Genomic DNA, 15,139 nt, shown 5'->3' on the forward strand with positions numbered 1-15,139 from the left:
CAATGAATATTTAGGATGGATTTCCTTTAGGACGGACTGGTTGGAGCTCCATGCTGTCCAAGGGACTCTCAAGAGTCTTCTCCAACACCACAGTTCAAAAGCATCAATTCTTCGGCGCTCAGCTTTCTTCACAGTCCAACTCTCACATCCATACATGACTACTGGAAAAACTATAGCTTTGACTATACAGACTTTTGTTGGCAAAGTAATGTCTCTGCTTTTTAATATGCTGTCTAGGTTGATCATAGCTTTTCTTCCAAGGAGCAAGCATCTTTTAATTTTATGGCTTCAGTCACCATCTACAGTGATTTTGGAGCCCCACAAAAATTCTGCCACTGTTTCCACTGTTTCCCCATTTATTTGCCATGAAGTGATGGGACTGGATGCCATGATCTTAGTTTTCTGAATGTTGAGCTTTAAACCAACTTTTTCACTCTCCTCTTTCTTTCACCAAGAGGCTCTTTAGTTTCTCTTCACTTATGCAGGTGATGTCATCTGCATATCTGAGTTTATTGATATTTCTCCCAGCAATCTTGATTCCAGCTTTTGCTTCTTCCAGCCCAGCATTTGTCATGATGTACTCTGCATATAAGTTAAATAAGCAGGGTGGCTATATACAGCCTTGACGTACTCCTTTTCCTATTTGGAACCAGTCTGTTGTCCCATGTCCAGTTCTAACTGTTGCTTCCTGACCTGCATACAGGTTTCTCAAGAGGCAGGTCAGGTGGTCTGGTATTCCCATCTCTTTCAGAATTTTCCACAGTTTATTGTGATCCACACAGTCAAAGGCTTTGGCATAGTCAATAAAGCAGAAATAGATGTTTTTCTGGAACTCTCTTGTTTTTTCTATGATCTGGCAGATGTTGGCAATCAGATCTCTGGTTCCTCTGCCTTTTCTGAAACCAGCTTGAGCATCAGGAAGTTCACAGTTCACGTATTGCTGAAGCCTGGCTTGGAGAATCTTGAGCATTACTTTACTAGCGTGTGAGATGAGTGCAATTGTGTGGTAGTTTGAGCATTCTTTGGCATTGTCTTTCTTTGGGATTGGAATGAAAACTGACTTTTACCAGTTCTGTGGTGACTGCTGAGTTTTCCAGATTTGCTGGCATATTGAGTGCAGCACTTATACAGCATCATCTTTTAGGATTTGAAAGAGCTCAACTGGAATTCCATCACCTCCACTAGCTTTGTTCGTAGTGATGCTCCCTAAGGCCCACTTGACTTCACATTCCAGGATGTCTGGCTCTAGGTAAGTGATCTCATCATTGTGATTAATTGGGTCGTGAAGATCTTTTTTGTACAGTTCTTCTGTGTATTCTTGCCACCTCTTCTTAATATCTTCTGCTTCTGTCAGGTCCATAACATTTCTGTCCTTTTTTGAGCCCATCTTTGCATGAAATGTTCCCTTGGGTATCTCTAATTTTCTTGAAGAGATCTCTAGTCTTTTTCATTCTATCGTTTTCCTCTATTTCTTTGCATTGATCGCTGAGAAAGGCTTTCTTTTCTCTCCTTGCTATTCTTTGGAACTCTGCATTCAAATGGGTATATCTTTCTTTTTCTCCTTTTCCCTCTCTTCTTTTCACAGCTATTTGTAAGGCCTCCTCAGACAGCCATTTTGCTTTTTTGCATTTCTTTTTCCTGGGGATTGTCTTGCTCCCTGTCTCCTCTACAATATCATGAACCTCCGTCCATAGTTCATCAGGCACTCTGTCTATTGGATCTAGTCCCTTAAATCTATTCATCACTTCCATTGTATAATGATAAGGAATTTGATTTAGATTGAGAACCTCTATACAGTCAGCAAAAACAAGACTGGAAACTGACTGTGGCTCAGATCATGTACTCTTTATTGCCAAATTCAGGCTTAAATTGAAGAAAGTGGGGAAAGTCACCAAACCATTCAGGTATGACCTAAATCAAATCCCTTATGATTATGACCAACCTAGATAGCATATTAAAAAGCAGAGACATTACTTTGCCCACAAAGGTCCATCTTGTCAAGGCGATGGTTTTTCCAGTAGTCATATATGGATGTGAATGTTGGACTATAAAGAAATCTGAGCACTGAAGAATTGATGCTTTTGAACTGTGGTGTTGGAAAAGACTCTTGAGAGTCCCTTGGACTGCAAGGAGATCCAACCAGTTCTTCCTAAAGGAGATCAGTCCTGGGTATTCATTGGAAGGACTGATGTTGAAACTGAAATTTCAATACTTTGGCCACCTGATGCAAAAAGCTGACTCATTTGAAAAGACCCTGATGCTGGGAAAGATTGAAGGCAGGAGGAGAAGGGAACAACAGAGGATGAGATGATTGGATGGCATCACCTACTCAATGGCATGAGTTTGAGTAAATTCCAGGAATTGGTGATGGACAGGGAGCCCTGGCATTCTGTGGTCCATGGGGTTGCAAAGAGTCAGACATGACCGAGAAACTGACCTGAACTGAAATGAACTGACAGACCATATCATATACGTATGATTTGGTTATTTAAGATGGCAAAGGCAATATTTTATTCAATTATCAGACTGATGTACCATCTCTGTTATGTATGTGTCGGGTAACTTAATACACTTAAACAATCTACCATATAACTTCTGTCAGAAACTTGGAAAGACACTGGTATTCAAACAAGGTATTATAAGTATTTGCTCTTGTTTTCTACATTGTTTAAGCATAAGTTTGCATTAAGTCGTGTTGCAGAAACATGCATGTTTGGGCCTTTTCTTTCTGCCAACTTCTCCTTTTTCTGTCTATTTCCCACCTCACTTCCCACTCTGCCTTTATAGAACCACAACTTTCAACATGCACTTGGCTTCAGTGTCAGAGTACTGTAAGGAATGTGGAACATCTCTATATTGCTTGTGAATTGCTATGGGGGACATTATGGAGCTCACTGTTATTATATAAAGATCCTTTTGACAAATTCATCTTCGAACTCAGGGATAGGAAAGTTTGCCTCTGTTGATGAACTGGTGTGCTTTCTTTTTAAGAAAATGATAGCCCTGTAATCCATCATATTGTCTCTTTGCTTCAGCTATTAGGACTGTATGCACTAAGACTTGGCCCGGTGATAGCTGTGTCCCTCGGGTAGGATTTCCTGCCTGTGTTCTTCCTCTGATTTTCCCCTTTAGCGTTTTTTTTTTCTCATTATTTTGTCGTAACAGTTTTTGATCTTTATCTCTGCATTTTAAAAATCATTTTTTCTGCTTAGGATGGAGAAGGAAATGGCAACCCATTCCAGTTTTCTTGCCTGGAGAATTCCATGGAAGAAGGAGCCTGGTAGGCTAAGTCGGACATGACTGGGTGATTTCACTTTCACTTTTCTGCTTAAGATTAGGTGAGGGTGTAAATGAGTTAACAAAATTGTATGTGTTTGCAAGTCTCTGAATTAATGCATGTGTTCATGTGTATGTATTATGTTGTATGTATATGAGGAAAAGAGAGAGATAATTGAAAAAGAGATATATTTCTCCAAGATTTGCAGACTACTTTTCATTCCTTATCTTCATGTAATCAAAATAAAATTATCCAAACTTCAGGGTGACCATGACATTGTGCTAAATATATACAGAAGAAAATATATAAATTTTCTCATATATATATATATATATATACATTGTATAGATATATACAGAAGAAAATATAATGAAAATCTGAATTTGTGAGATGGAAGATGATAAAAATACATGTATGCTTAAAACTGACCAGATTCTGTTTAAAGAATTTCAAAGCTTTTCATAATACATAAGAAAGTGATTGGAGAGATCAACCAGGCTATATTACTCAAATACATAGGTAACATTTTCCTGAATGTACCTTCAATTAAATATAGTAAAACAGATTTATTTATTTTTATTCCTTCTGATTTCCAGAAGGAAAAAGGTTTTAAGCAGTTAAATTAAGGTGAAAGAGGAGAGTGAAAAAATTTGGCTTAAAACTCAACATTCAGAAAACGAAGATCATGGCATCTGGTCCCATCATTTCATGGGAAATAGATGGGGAAACAGTGGAAACAGAGTCAGACTTTATTTTTGGGGGCTCCAGAATCACTGCAGATGGTGTCTGCAGCCATGAAATTAAAAGACGCTTACTCCTTGGAAGAAAAGTTATGACCAACCTAGATAGCATATTGAAAAGCAGAGACATTACTTTGCCAACAAAGGTCCATCTAGTCAAGGCTATGGTTTTTCCTGTGGTCATGTATGGATGTGAGAGTTGGACTGTGAAGAAAGCTGAGTGCCGAAGAATTGATGCTTTTGAACTGTGGTATTGGAGAAGACTCTTGAGAATCCCTTGGACTGCAAGGAGATCCAACCAGTTCATTCTAAAGGAGATCAGCCCTGGGATTTCTTTGGAAGGAGTGATGCTAAAGCTGAAACTCCAATACTTTGGCCACTTCGTGTGAAGAGTTGACTCACTGGAAAAGACTCTGATGCTGGGAGGGATTGGGGGCAGGAGGAGAAGGGGATGACAGAGGATGAGATGGCTGGATGGCATCACTGACTTGATGGACGTGAGTCTCAGTGAACTCTGGGAGTTGGTGATGGACGGGGAGGCCTGGCGTGCGGCGATTAATGGGGTTGCAAAGAGTCGGATATGACTGAGTGACTGAACTGAACTGAAATATCTAATTGACATGTAATTAGATTATAGTAAAGTTCATGCTAACATGGATAGGGCCCTGAGTTTAATCAATCCTTAATCTATTAGTGTTATTACTTCTAAAGAATTCAGCATTGTTGCTTTTACTTAAGAATGAAAATCACCCCCACTAATTTAATGTAAACATTTGCTTATAGCTGATAGCTGTTTACTACTGAAAGTTTGTACCTTTTGACCACTTTCATCCAGTTATAAAATAAGATAAAATTACAGCATGGTGATTATAGCTAATAATACTACATTTATATTTGAAAATTACTTAGTATCTTAAAATGTAATCATCACAAGAAAAAAATATGTAACTATATAAGGTGGTAGAAATTAACTAGACTTATCTGGTGATCATTTTACAGTATATACAAATATTGTATACTTGAAACTAATATAATGTTCTATGTCAATTATGTGTGTGTGTGTGTGCCCCAGTCGTGTCTGACTCTGTGACCCCATGGACTATATCCTGCCAGGCTCCTCTGTCCATGGAATTTTCCAGGCAAAAATCCTGGAGTGGTTTGTCATTTCCTTCTCCAGTGGATCTTCCCAACCCAGGGATCAAACCTGTATCTCTTGCATGTCCTGCATTGGCAGGCAGATTCTTTACTACTGAGTCACCTGGGAAGCATATAATATGTCAGTTATATCTCAATTAAAAAGATGTTTACTAATGTTTTAATTTCAAAAATGTACATTATTTTGAAAATGTGATATATAATTTTTGTTAAGTGGCTTCACAATGCACTCTCTTAAAGCGTTGCCTGAGAATCCAAAATGTTTTCGAAAAGAGAACAGTTGAAAAGAGTTAGTAGGGTCAGGTAGGGTAATACTGGAATTAACAGGCAGGTGGAGGGATCCAGGCTCCTGGTTTGTACCATTTTATGATTAACAGAGGGTCAACTCCGTTTGCTGTTAAACCAGGCACTGCAAGGAAAGAGGTGCTGGCATTTTAGGAATGTGTAATTTCATGAAACACAGTGAAATTTGTCTCTCTCCCACCCCTCTTCACAGCATCTGCTTTCTCACCGTTTGTTTAATTTTGGAGGAGGTGCCTAATCCTTTCTCACAACCTTCAACACTGCAGCTGGTCAGGAATGAATTGGTGAACGAATACATGATAAACTATCAAAGTTTACAGGGATTGAAAGGACTACCTTCTGGAAAGTATTTGTATTTGCCTAGAAAAACCCGATATATGGAACCCTGGAAGACTCAGTGCAATGATTTCTGGTGGTCAGTATTTAAGCCCCATGACAGATCAGAGACTAACGGTGGTGCAAGAGAGATTTCTGTGAAGGATTCACCAAGAAACATATACGGACGTGTCTGGGCCTGCTCTCAAGTCTGTCATTCTGGAAATATGGATTTTGACTAATATTTAATCTAGAAAAAAATATACCATTAATATTAGAGACAACATATTTTGGGGAAAAAATTAACACTAGCTTTAATAACTAGCATGCTCCTACAAAACACAATGCACTTCCTTAAAAAAAAAATTTATAACCCAGATCACCAATGAAAATATTGGAAAATTTCACATTCTCTCTCCCCTTAGGTTTGGAAATTCTGTATCATCTTCTTCATTTCACCAATTTGGCAGTATATTTTTTCCTCCTAGATTTGAAATAAAATACTAAAGCATTCAAAAAATTCATTCATCAGTTATCCTTTTTTCTTTCTTTAGAAAACGATTAACCTCCTTTTCATTGATTTTACTGCCTCACTTTCAAATCAGCTTAACTGTATTTGTTTTTTATGGTTCAGTGTGCAGGAATGAGCAATGATTTCCTTCATCAACCATCCACCTAAAACTTATTTTGCTTATTAGTCAGTATAAATTGTTTTCTTGCCCAAACATAGCATATCAGAAAGGAAGAACTTATTGCCCACTTTCATGCTACTTCGTTTTCACTAGTCCAGTACAGGAGTGTAAAAATACTGGTGTCTCATGCACTATAGCATGAGCACAGACTGTTATTGCAGAGTTCCAAATTCTCTTTAATTTAGCAGCATTCACTTTTTGTTGCCTTATCTCCTATTTGTCTCAATCATGAATCATTCCCTCCAGCTTATATGGATTGCTTCCTTAATTTGACTTTTATGTCTGCATTACACTTCATAAACATATTCTTTCTGTTACCACTTCCTAAACACCCTCCTCATCTATATATGTAGAAATGAAACTTTTTCTAATTACTTTTCTATAACCTTTAGTTTGAACTATTCTTATGACTTCTGTCCTTTGAAATTTGATAATAGATTTTTGTATATTGCATCCTTGCTCTATGTTCTTAAATGCTTATTAGTTCATTCTATTCCACCAGTAATATTGAGTATTTTCCATATGCCAGATGCTATATTATGAACAGAGGATACTAAAAAGAGAAAGACACAATCCCTGTCTTTGAAAGCTTATGGTTAAGAGGTAGTTACGAACATTTAAACACATAATTAGTGTTCAATGTCATCTAAACAATAAGAGAGGCATTCATAAAGTACTAATGAGACCCAGAGATGTGTCATGGATGTCATAGATTATCTTCATCAAGATGATGATATCTGAGTTGGGTCTTGAAGGATGAATTGTTTGAAAGGCAGAAGCAGCATTAATAACTGAGGTTTTACAGAGGAACAAAAGAGCTTTGCATATTTGGGTGACAGGGATCAACAATCCCTTATTCACAATTCTACAGTCTCCAAACTTTTATAAACTCTGAGTTTTTCCTAACTCTTTTGGTATCTGTCCATCAATCCTGATCTGATTTGATTTTAGGTCAGGAGAACCTTACCTGAACTGGCATGAGATGAATACGTTTCCTTTATTGCAGGTGTATTGATGTGTTTCATTATATGACATTACTCAAGGACTTCCCTAGTGGCTCAGATGGTAAAGCCCCTACCTACAGTGCGGGAGACCTGGGTTCGATTGCTGGGATGGGAAGATCCCCTGGAGAAGGAAATGGCAACGCACTCCAGTACCCTCACCTAGAAAATCCCATGGACAGAGGAGCCTGGTGGGCTACAGCCCACAGGGTCACAAAGAGTGGGAGACGACTGAGCGACTTCTCTTCAGGATCTTTTTCAGATGTCAGTAATCTAAAGTTGGATACTGAATTACTTTTCTAAGATCTGAAACATTCTACATTTTAAGACATATCTGTGCCTACCAATGTTGAATAAGAGAATGCAGGGATATTGGAGGAAATTCTGATGGATGTTAAGGTGGAGTGAAAAAGAGGAAACTGGAAAGATAGTTTGGAGCCAGACTGTATAGGATACTTTATTCCAGGGTTACTCAGTTGGACTTGAACCTATAAACACAGGAAAAAGTATGCATGAAAAGCCTGACCTTACGTGATTTTTTAAAACAATTCTTTGTCTTTAAATTTTATTTTCTTTAGGTTTTTTAAAAAATATTAATTTTATGGTTTTGGTTGTGCTTGGTCTTCATTGCTGCACAAGGACTTTCTCCAGTTGTGGAGAGTAGAGGCTACTCTCTAGTTGCTGTGCATGGGCTTCTCTTTGGGTGGCTTCTCTTGTTTCGGAGCACAGTTCTAGGCACTTGTGCTTCAGTAGCTGCAGCACCCAGGCTCAGTACTTGTGGCAACACGGGCTTAGTTGCCTGGAGGCATTTGGAATCTTCCCAGACCAGGGATTGAACCCATGTTCTCTGCATTAGCAGGCAGATTCTTATCCACTGTACCACCATAGAAGTCTCTGACATTACATGATTTTCAGGACTTTTGTCATATTTTTATTTTATACTTCAGCAAGAACATCATGTTCTTCCCGAAAATTTGTCTGCCTTCACAGGTAGTACTGATCACTTGCTTCTGTTTCCAGTGGCTTTATGAAAAGGGTTGTTGTGATGTGGCACATTGTGTTATATAGTTTACTTGGTTTGTTTCTCCATTTAATTAAAATGTAAACTCTATCAGGACTGTTTACTACAATTGATTCAGCTGCTCTTGTTTGTTTCTTTATTTGCAATGTTGTATTTGTTTATTGGCTTGTCCTCCTAGTTTGTTTGGGCTGCTCTAATCAATTACCATAGACTGGGTGGCTTATATACAACATAAATTTATTTCTCACAGTTCTGGACACTGAGAATTTCATGATAATAGCAGCAGCAGATTTCATGTCTGGTTAGGGCCTGCTTCCTGTTTCACAGATGGCTGTCTTCTCTCTGTATCCTCACATGGGAGAAGGAGCAAGAGAGCTCTCTGGGGTCTGTTTCATAAAGTCACTAATCCCATTCATGAAGGACCCACCCTCATGACCTAAGCACTCCCACAGCCCCCTCCCCATCCATTAAATCCCATTATGTTGGGAATTACATTTTAGCATGTGAATTTTGGGAGGATACAAATATTCAGTCTACAGTACTTATTTACAATTTACTTTGTTCCAAAATGATTTTAGACAGCTTGGACTATTTCTCAATAACTTTGTTTTGAATTTGTTAATTAAAATAAATGTTGCATTTATAGTTCTCTTACAAAGTACCAGGTATGTTATACAGGTTTACAAAAATTAGAAAAATTATTTAATATAATCCTTACAATGATTTTATGATATTTGTTGTTCATTTGCTAAGTCATGTCTAACTCTTCGGGGACATGAACTGTAGCATGAACTGTAGCATGCCAGGCTTCCCTGTCCTCAACCATCTCCTGGAGTTTGCTGTAACTCATGTATATTAAGTTGCTGATGCCATCCAAGCATCTCATCCTCTGTCATCCCCTTCTCCTCCTGCCTTCAATCTTTTTCAGCATTCAGGGTCTTTTATGAGATAGGTACTATTATTTTTAAGTTTGTAAGTTGAGGAAATTGATGCTCAGTTCAGTTCAGTTGCTCGGTCGTGTCCGACTCTTTGCAACGCCATGAACTGCAGCACGCCAAGCCTCCCTGTCCATCACCAACTCCTGGAGTTCACTCAAACTCACGTCCATTGAGTCGGTGATGCCATCCAGCCATCTCATCCTCTGTCGTCCCCTTCTCCTCCTGCCCCCAATCCCTGCCAACATCAGAGTCTTCTCCAATGAGTCAACTCTTCGCATGAGGAGGCCAAAGTATTGGAATTTCAGCTTTAGTATCAGTCCTTCCAATGAACATCCAGGGCTGATCTCCTTTAGAATGGACTGGTTAGATCTCCTTGCAGTCCAAGGGACTCTCAAGAGTCTTCTCCAACACCACAGTTCATAGCATCAATTCTTTGGTACTCAGCTTTCTTCACTGTCCAACTCTCATGTCCATACATGACTACTGGAAAAACCATAGCCTTAACTAGACAGACCTTTGTTGGCAAAGTAATGTCTCTGCTTTTCAATATGCTATCTAGGTTGGTCATAACTTTCCTTCCAAGGAGTAAGCGTCTTTTAATTTCATGGCTGCAGTCACCATCTGCAGTGATTTTGGAGCCCCCAAAAATAAAGTCTGACACTGTTTCCACTGTTTTCCCATCTATTTCCCATGAAGTGATGGGACCAGATGCCATGATCTTCGTTTTCTGAATGTTGAGCTTTAAGCCAACTTTTTCACTCTCCTCTTTCACTTTCATCAAGAGGCTTTTTAGTTCCTCTTCACTTTCTGCCATGAGGGTGGTATCATCTGCATATCTGAGGTTATTTTGATATTTCTCCCAGCAATCTTGATTCCAGCTTGTGTTTCTTCCAGTCTAGCATTTCTCATGATGCATTCTGCGTATAAGTTAAATAAGCAGGGTGACAATATACAGCCTTGACGTACTCCTTTTCCTATCTGGAACCAGTCTGTTGTTCCATGTTCAGTTCTAACTCTTGCTTCCTGACCTGCATATAGGTTTCTCAAGAGGCAGATCAGGTGGTCTGGTATTCCTATTTCTTTCAGAATTTTCCACAGTTTATTGTGATCCACACAGTCAAAGGCTTTGACATAGTCAATAAAGCAGAAATAGATGTTTTTCTGGAACTCTCTTGCTTTTTTGATGATCCAGTGGATGTTGGCAATTTGATCTCTGGATCGTTCAGAAAGGTCAATTAATTTGCATAAGGCCCTATACCTAGTAGTTGTTAAAGCTTTAGCTTTTCATCTTAGCCATTAACCACACTGCCTCCAGGTAAATGAACTCTACGTTCCAGGTGTGAAAGTGAAAGTGTTAGTCACTCAGTGCCATCCAACTCTTTGTGACCCCATTGACTATAATAGTCTGCCAGGCTCCTCTCTCCACAGAATTCTCCAGGCAAGAATACTGGAATGGGTCGCCATACTACTTAGCAGAATGTTTCACATGTAATGTGTTCTCAAGATAGGTTTGTTGATAAACTGGATGAACAAAATTTGATGTTTTGTAATGAGAATTTGCAGGCTTCCCCAGTGGCTCTGTTGGTAAAGAATCTGCCTGCAATGCAGGAGACCCAGGTTTGAGCCCTGGGTAGGGAAGATCCCTGGGAGAAGGAAATGGCAACCCACTGCAATATTCTTGTCTGGAAAATCCCCATGGACAGAGGAAGCTGGCAGACTGCAGTCCATGGGATCACAAAGAGGTGGGCATGACAGCAATAAGCACACAGCACACAATAACAACTTGTCTGAACTTGCAAAATGACCTTCTATCAGTGACTTCATGTGACTTCATTCTGAGTGCCACATTTGGGATAGTGAAGGCAGATCCTGCAGGAACATTCTATAATATATATAAATAGGTTTACTTTTTAAAAGCACATGTAAGGGACTTCACTGGTAGTCCAGTGACTAAGATTCCAAGTTCCCAATACAGGGAGCCAAGATCCAATCCCTAGTTAGGTAACTAGATCCCTCATGCCACAAGGAAGAGTTTACATGCCACAAATAAAGAACCTGCGTACCACAGTGAAGACTGAAGATCCTGGGTACTGCAACTAAGATCCAGTGCAGCCAAGTAAATAAATACTAAAAAAATAAAAATAATAAAAACACATGCAATTCATGCTCATCGTAAAAAATTGAAAAATATTACATCAAAAAAGTGAAACTTCCTTAATTTCCTTCTGTGAATTGCATTCCTCAGAGTCTATTTCTCCCAGCAGCTTAGCATGTGCACTGATATATGGCACTGACATATACTTTAATACACATCAGTTCAGTTCAGTTCAGTTGCTCAGTCGTGTCTGACTCTTTGTGACCCCATGAATCACAGCATGCCAGGCCTCCCTGTCCATCACCAACTCCCGGAGTTCACTGAGACTCACGTCCATCAAGTCAGTGATGCCATCCAACCATCTCATCCTCTGTCGTCCCCTTCTCCTCCTGCCCCCAATCCCTGCCAGCATCAGAGTCTTTTCCAATGGGTCAACTCTTCGCATGAGGTGGCCAAAGTATTGGAGTTTCAGCTTTAGTATCAGTCCTTCCAATGAACATCCAGGGCTGATCTCCTTTAGAATGGACTGGTTGGATCTCCTTGCAGTCCAAGGGACTCTCAAGAATCTTCTCCAACACCACAGTTCAAAAAATAGTTTTACACATATGTATATAAGAGTGTTGATTTAAGTGTCTTTAGTCATCCTAGTCAAGTTGATTTAACATAATTTATTCATATATCAAAATTATGGTGGCCATAACTGTTAAAAATTTTAGTAGCCTCCTAGAAAGAAATGCTCAGGGTTCTTTCCATTGGTAGAAATGAAATACCTGTATAACACCTACTTTTTAAAAAGTATTATTTGGTAATTCTCTTCTTTGTGAAGTACAATGCTTTACACTATAAGACAGTGTGAGAAGTAGTAGGAGTTAGTCATGGATTAATTTAGTATGCTTTTTAATGATTTGCAAGAAGGGACAGAAAAAGCACTTAATTAAATTTACAGATGATGCTGAATTGGGAGATGTTAAGAGTGTCCATGAGGACAGATATTTAAAGAAGGTAGAAATATGTGAAAGAAATAGCAAAATGAAATTTAGATTGCAAAAAATTTAATTGAATGTGTTAAAGGCTTATTAATCAGTCCATCCATTACTCATGGGAAGTGGAAGGAGGCATAATGACTTCTGCTTTTATAATGTTGCATGGCTGCAAAACTCAGATCACACCAAAACTAAGCAATCTTTGTTCACATCCATGCCAATGTACCTTGTGAGTCTCCTAAAATAATTAACTTCACAAGTTACCTACTGTTCTTTTTAGGTCACTTTAAGTTTTTTCATTCTAGAGAAAAAGCTAGAAGGAAATTAATGCTTACTGTAGCCTTCCTGTTGATGGTCATTTTATTTACATGGATTACCTCACATAGTTCTCACAAGAGAACTGTGCGAAGAAGATACAGTTTTAACATTTTTGTTTGTTATTTATTTTTATTTCAGTTTATATCTGAATTTGACAATTTATTTTCTGATATGACATATTCTCCTAGAATCAGACTTGCATGTGCACTCACATTAAAATATCTATACATATTCAAATATGTAAAAAAACTGAACAAATTCTTATTTTAATTAAATTTTTAAAATTAAAATGCAGTGCTACACTAGTTACCACTCATAAGCAAATGAGCGATTCCTAAATGAGTCCAATTATGCAGAGAGAACCATGGAGGGTTGTGCTGATGAACTACAGTAATAATGACATGTGTCCATAGTTTGTTGTTGTGTCTATGCCAGGCATTTGTGAAATATCTATTCATCAGGCAATACTTAGTGAAAATGTGTTTAGTCATTATAACAAGGTATATGCAAATGAGCTTCCCATGAGACTTTGCAACAAACATTTAATTAGCTATACAAAGAAACAGTTAAATATACAAACACACATTACAGAAAATTGGCTAGTGTGCATTGTTAAATTTATGCACGTAATTCCTAAATAGCAACATTTAATAATGTATGTCTTTATCATATGCTTATAGTAGAAATGTGCAGTTTCACTTGAAAATTAATTTTGTTGAAAATCTCATATCCTCCTTTTCTTACTATAAAAAATCAGAAATATACTGAGTAACATAAGTTGGATATTTTTAGTATTTCATTTACCAATAAGGATAGTAAAAATATTAAAACTGAAATAATGTATTTATCAAGTTGATTGAGAAAGGAGAAATACATAGAATAATGTATATTAGGGAGGTAGATGAAAAATATTAGTTATCGTTATTCATCATAGTAATACTGATCTCTATTTTAGAAATTATTCATTCAAAAATGCTTCCATTAAAATTTTCAGTTTATTTACTCACTAAAATAGACACACATTTCCTTTCTTACAGTCAAAACTCATTAATAATATTTGTAGTTTGGCTATTAGTTAAATGTCAGGAAAATCTCTTTTATGAATCTGGATCTTTAAAAACTTCTTTTATATTTTCTTGCTTTAAATTATAAAGGTATTCTTTATGAGCATATTCAAAATAAAATTTAAATTTTACTATTCTGTAATCATTACACTTTTTCATATCTTTTAAAGAATCTATATTAGTTTTTATTATTACAGTTTTATGTTTGCTATTCACATAATGTTGACAAAGTGTTAACAAACAACATTGTGTATCTCATTATTCTGTAATAATATACTTAAAAACACACTCAGAATACTCTTTTTTTGGCATTTAAAATGCAATCAGTTGTTATAACAAGGATAGAAGTTCACAAGCAAGTCTTTCAATTTTGAATATTAACTCCTATTCAATGCGATTCAGAAATATTTTTCTTTAAAGAGGAGTCATTTTATTTTCTAGACAATCAGGAAGAGTTACCAGGTGTAGCAGCTGACCAGATAGCCTTCCGATACCATTTGCATCTCTCAAGCCCCCAAGGGCAAAAAAGGAGGCTTTTAATTGGTGATTCAACTTTAGCGGAAACATGCATTTAGGAAATGAGGACTCCACTGCTGTCTTCACACCACGCAAGCCAGCTCCTGTTGTCATGGTGATCTTCTATAGCATGCTAGAGCCAGTGATGTGGAAAAACAAGATGGCTTCCTCATTTATTTAGCCTTAAAGAAAGTTGTAGATTTTAGCAAGTGATTATTGAATTGAAAATCTTTATTTTTTAAGACAGGTGATAATTAATATATGTGAAAAATTTTGGTTTGGATAAAATTTAGTTGTCTCCAAAATTTCCCAGATTATTAATGTTTTCTAGGTAAAGGAATGATTTCCCTTTTAAAAATGTAAATGTCTTAAAACACTACCTTCTCATGGAGCTATGCTTCAGATTTTAGCTCATGTATGATTTCAATTAATTTTGGATTGCCATGAGGGTTGTAGAATGACATATGTTGTACGTAGATTTTATCCTGTAAGAATAAACTGCCTCAGTGACTTCAATGCTTATTAAGGAGCTCTACATCTGAAAGAGACCTTGAGTTTCATGTTGGACCACAGTAACATAGGAAAAATGCAGAAAAGAATCAGCTCAGCCATCAAAAAGTGAGAAAGAAGCTCCTTGTTACTCCTATGTGACTTTTCAATTGCCAATTTAAAAATGATATAGGTAATAATCTGAATGGCTTCTTGATAAGTACTTAGAGGC

General features: G+C 37.5%; 1 long non-coding RNA gene across 1 annotated transcript in view; it reads left to right on the forward strand.

Annotated features, from left to right (window-relative positions):
• The first annotated feature begins 2,852 nt into the window (after positions 1-2,852).
• LOC132346127 (uncharacterized) overlaps positions 2,853-15,139 on the forward strand; it is a 79,045-nt gene continuing 66,758 nt past the window's right edge. Inside the window, exon 1 of the long non-coding RNA XR_009495865.1 lies at positions 2,853-3,338. This is a non-coding gene — a long non-coding RNA (uncharacterized lncRNA). The remainder of the gene's footprint in view (positions 3,339-15,139) is intronic.

Source organism: Bos taurus, chromosome 9, assembly GCF_002263795.3.
Source record: "Bos taurus isolate L1 Dominette 01449 registration number 42190680 breed Hereford chromosome 9, ARS-UCD2.0, whole genome shotgun sequence".
NCBI lineage: Eukaryota > Metazoa > Chordata > Mammalia > Artiodactyla > Bovidae > Bos > Bos taurus.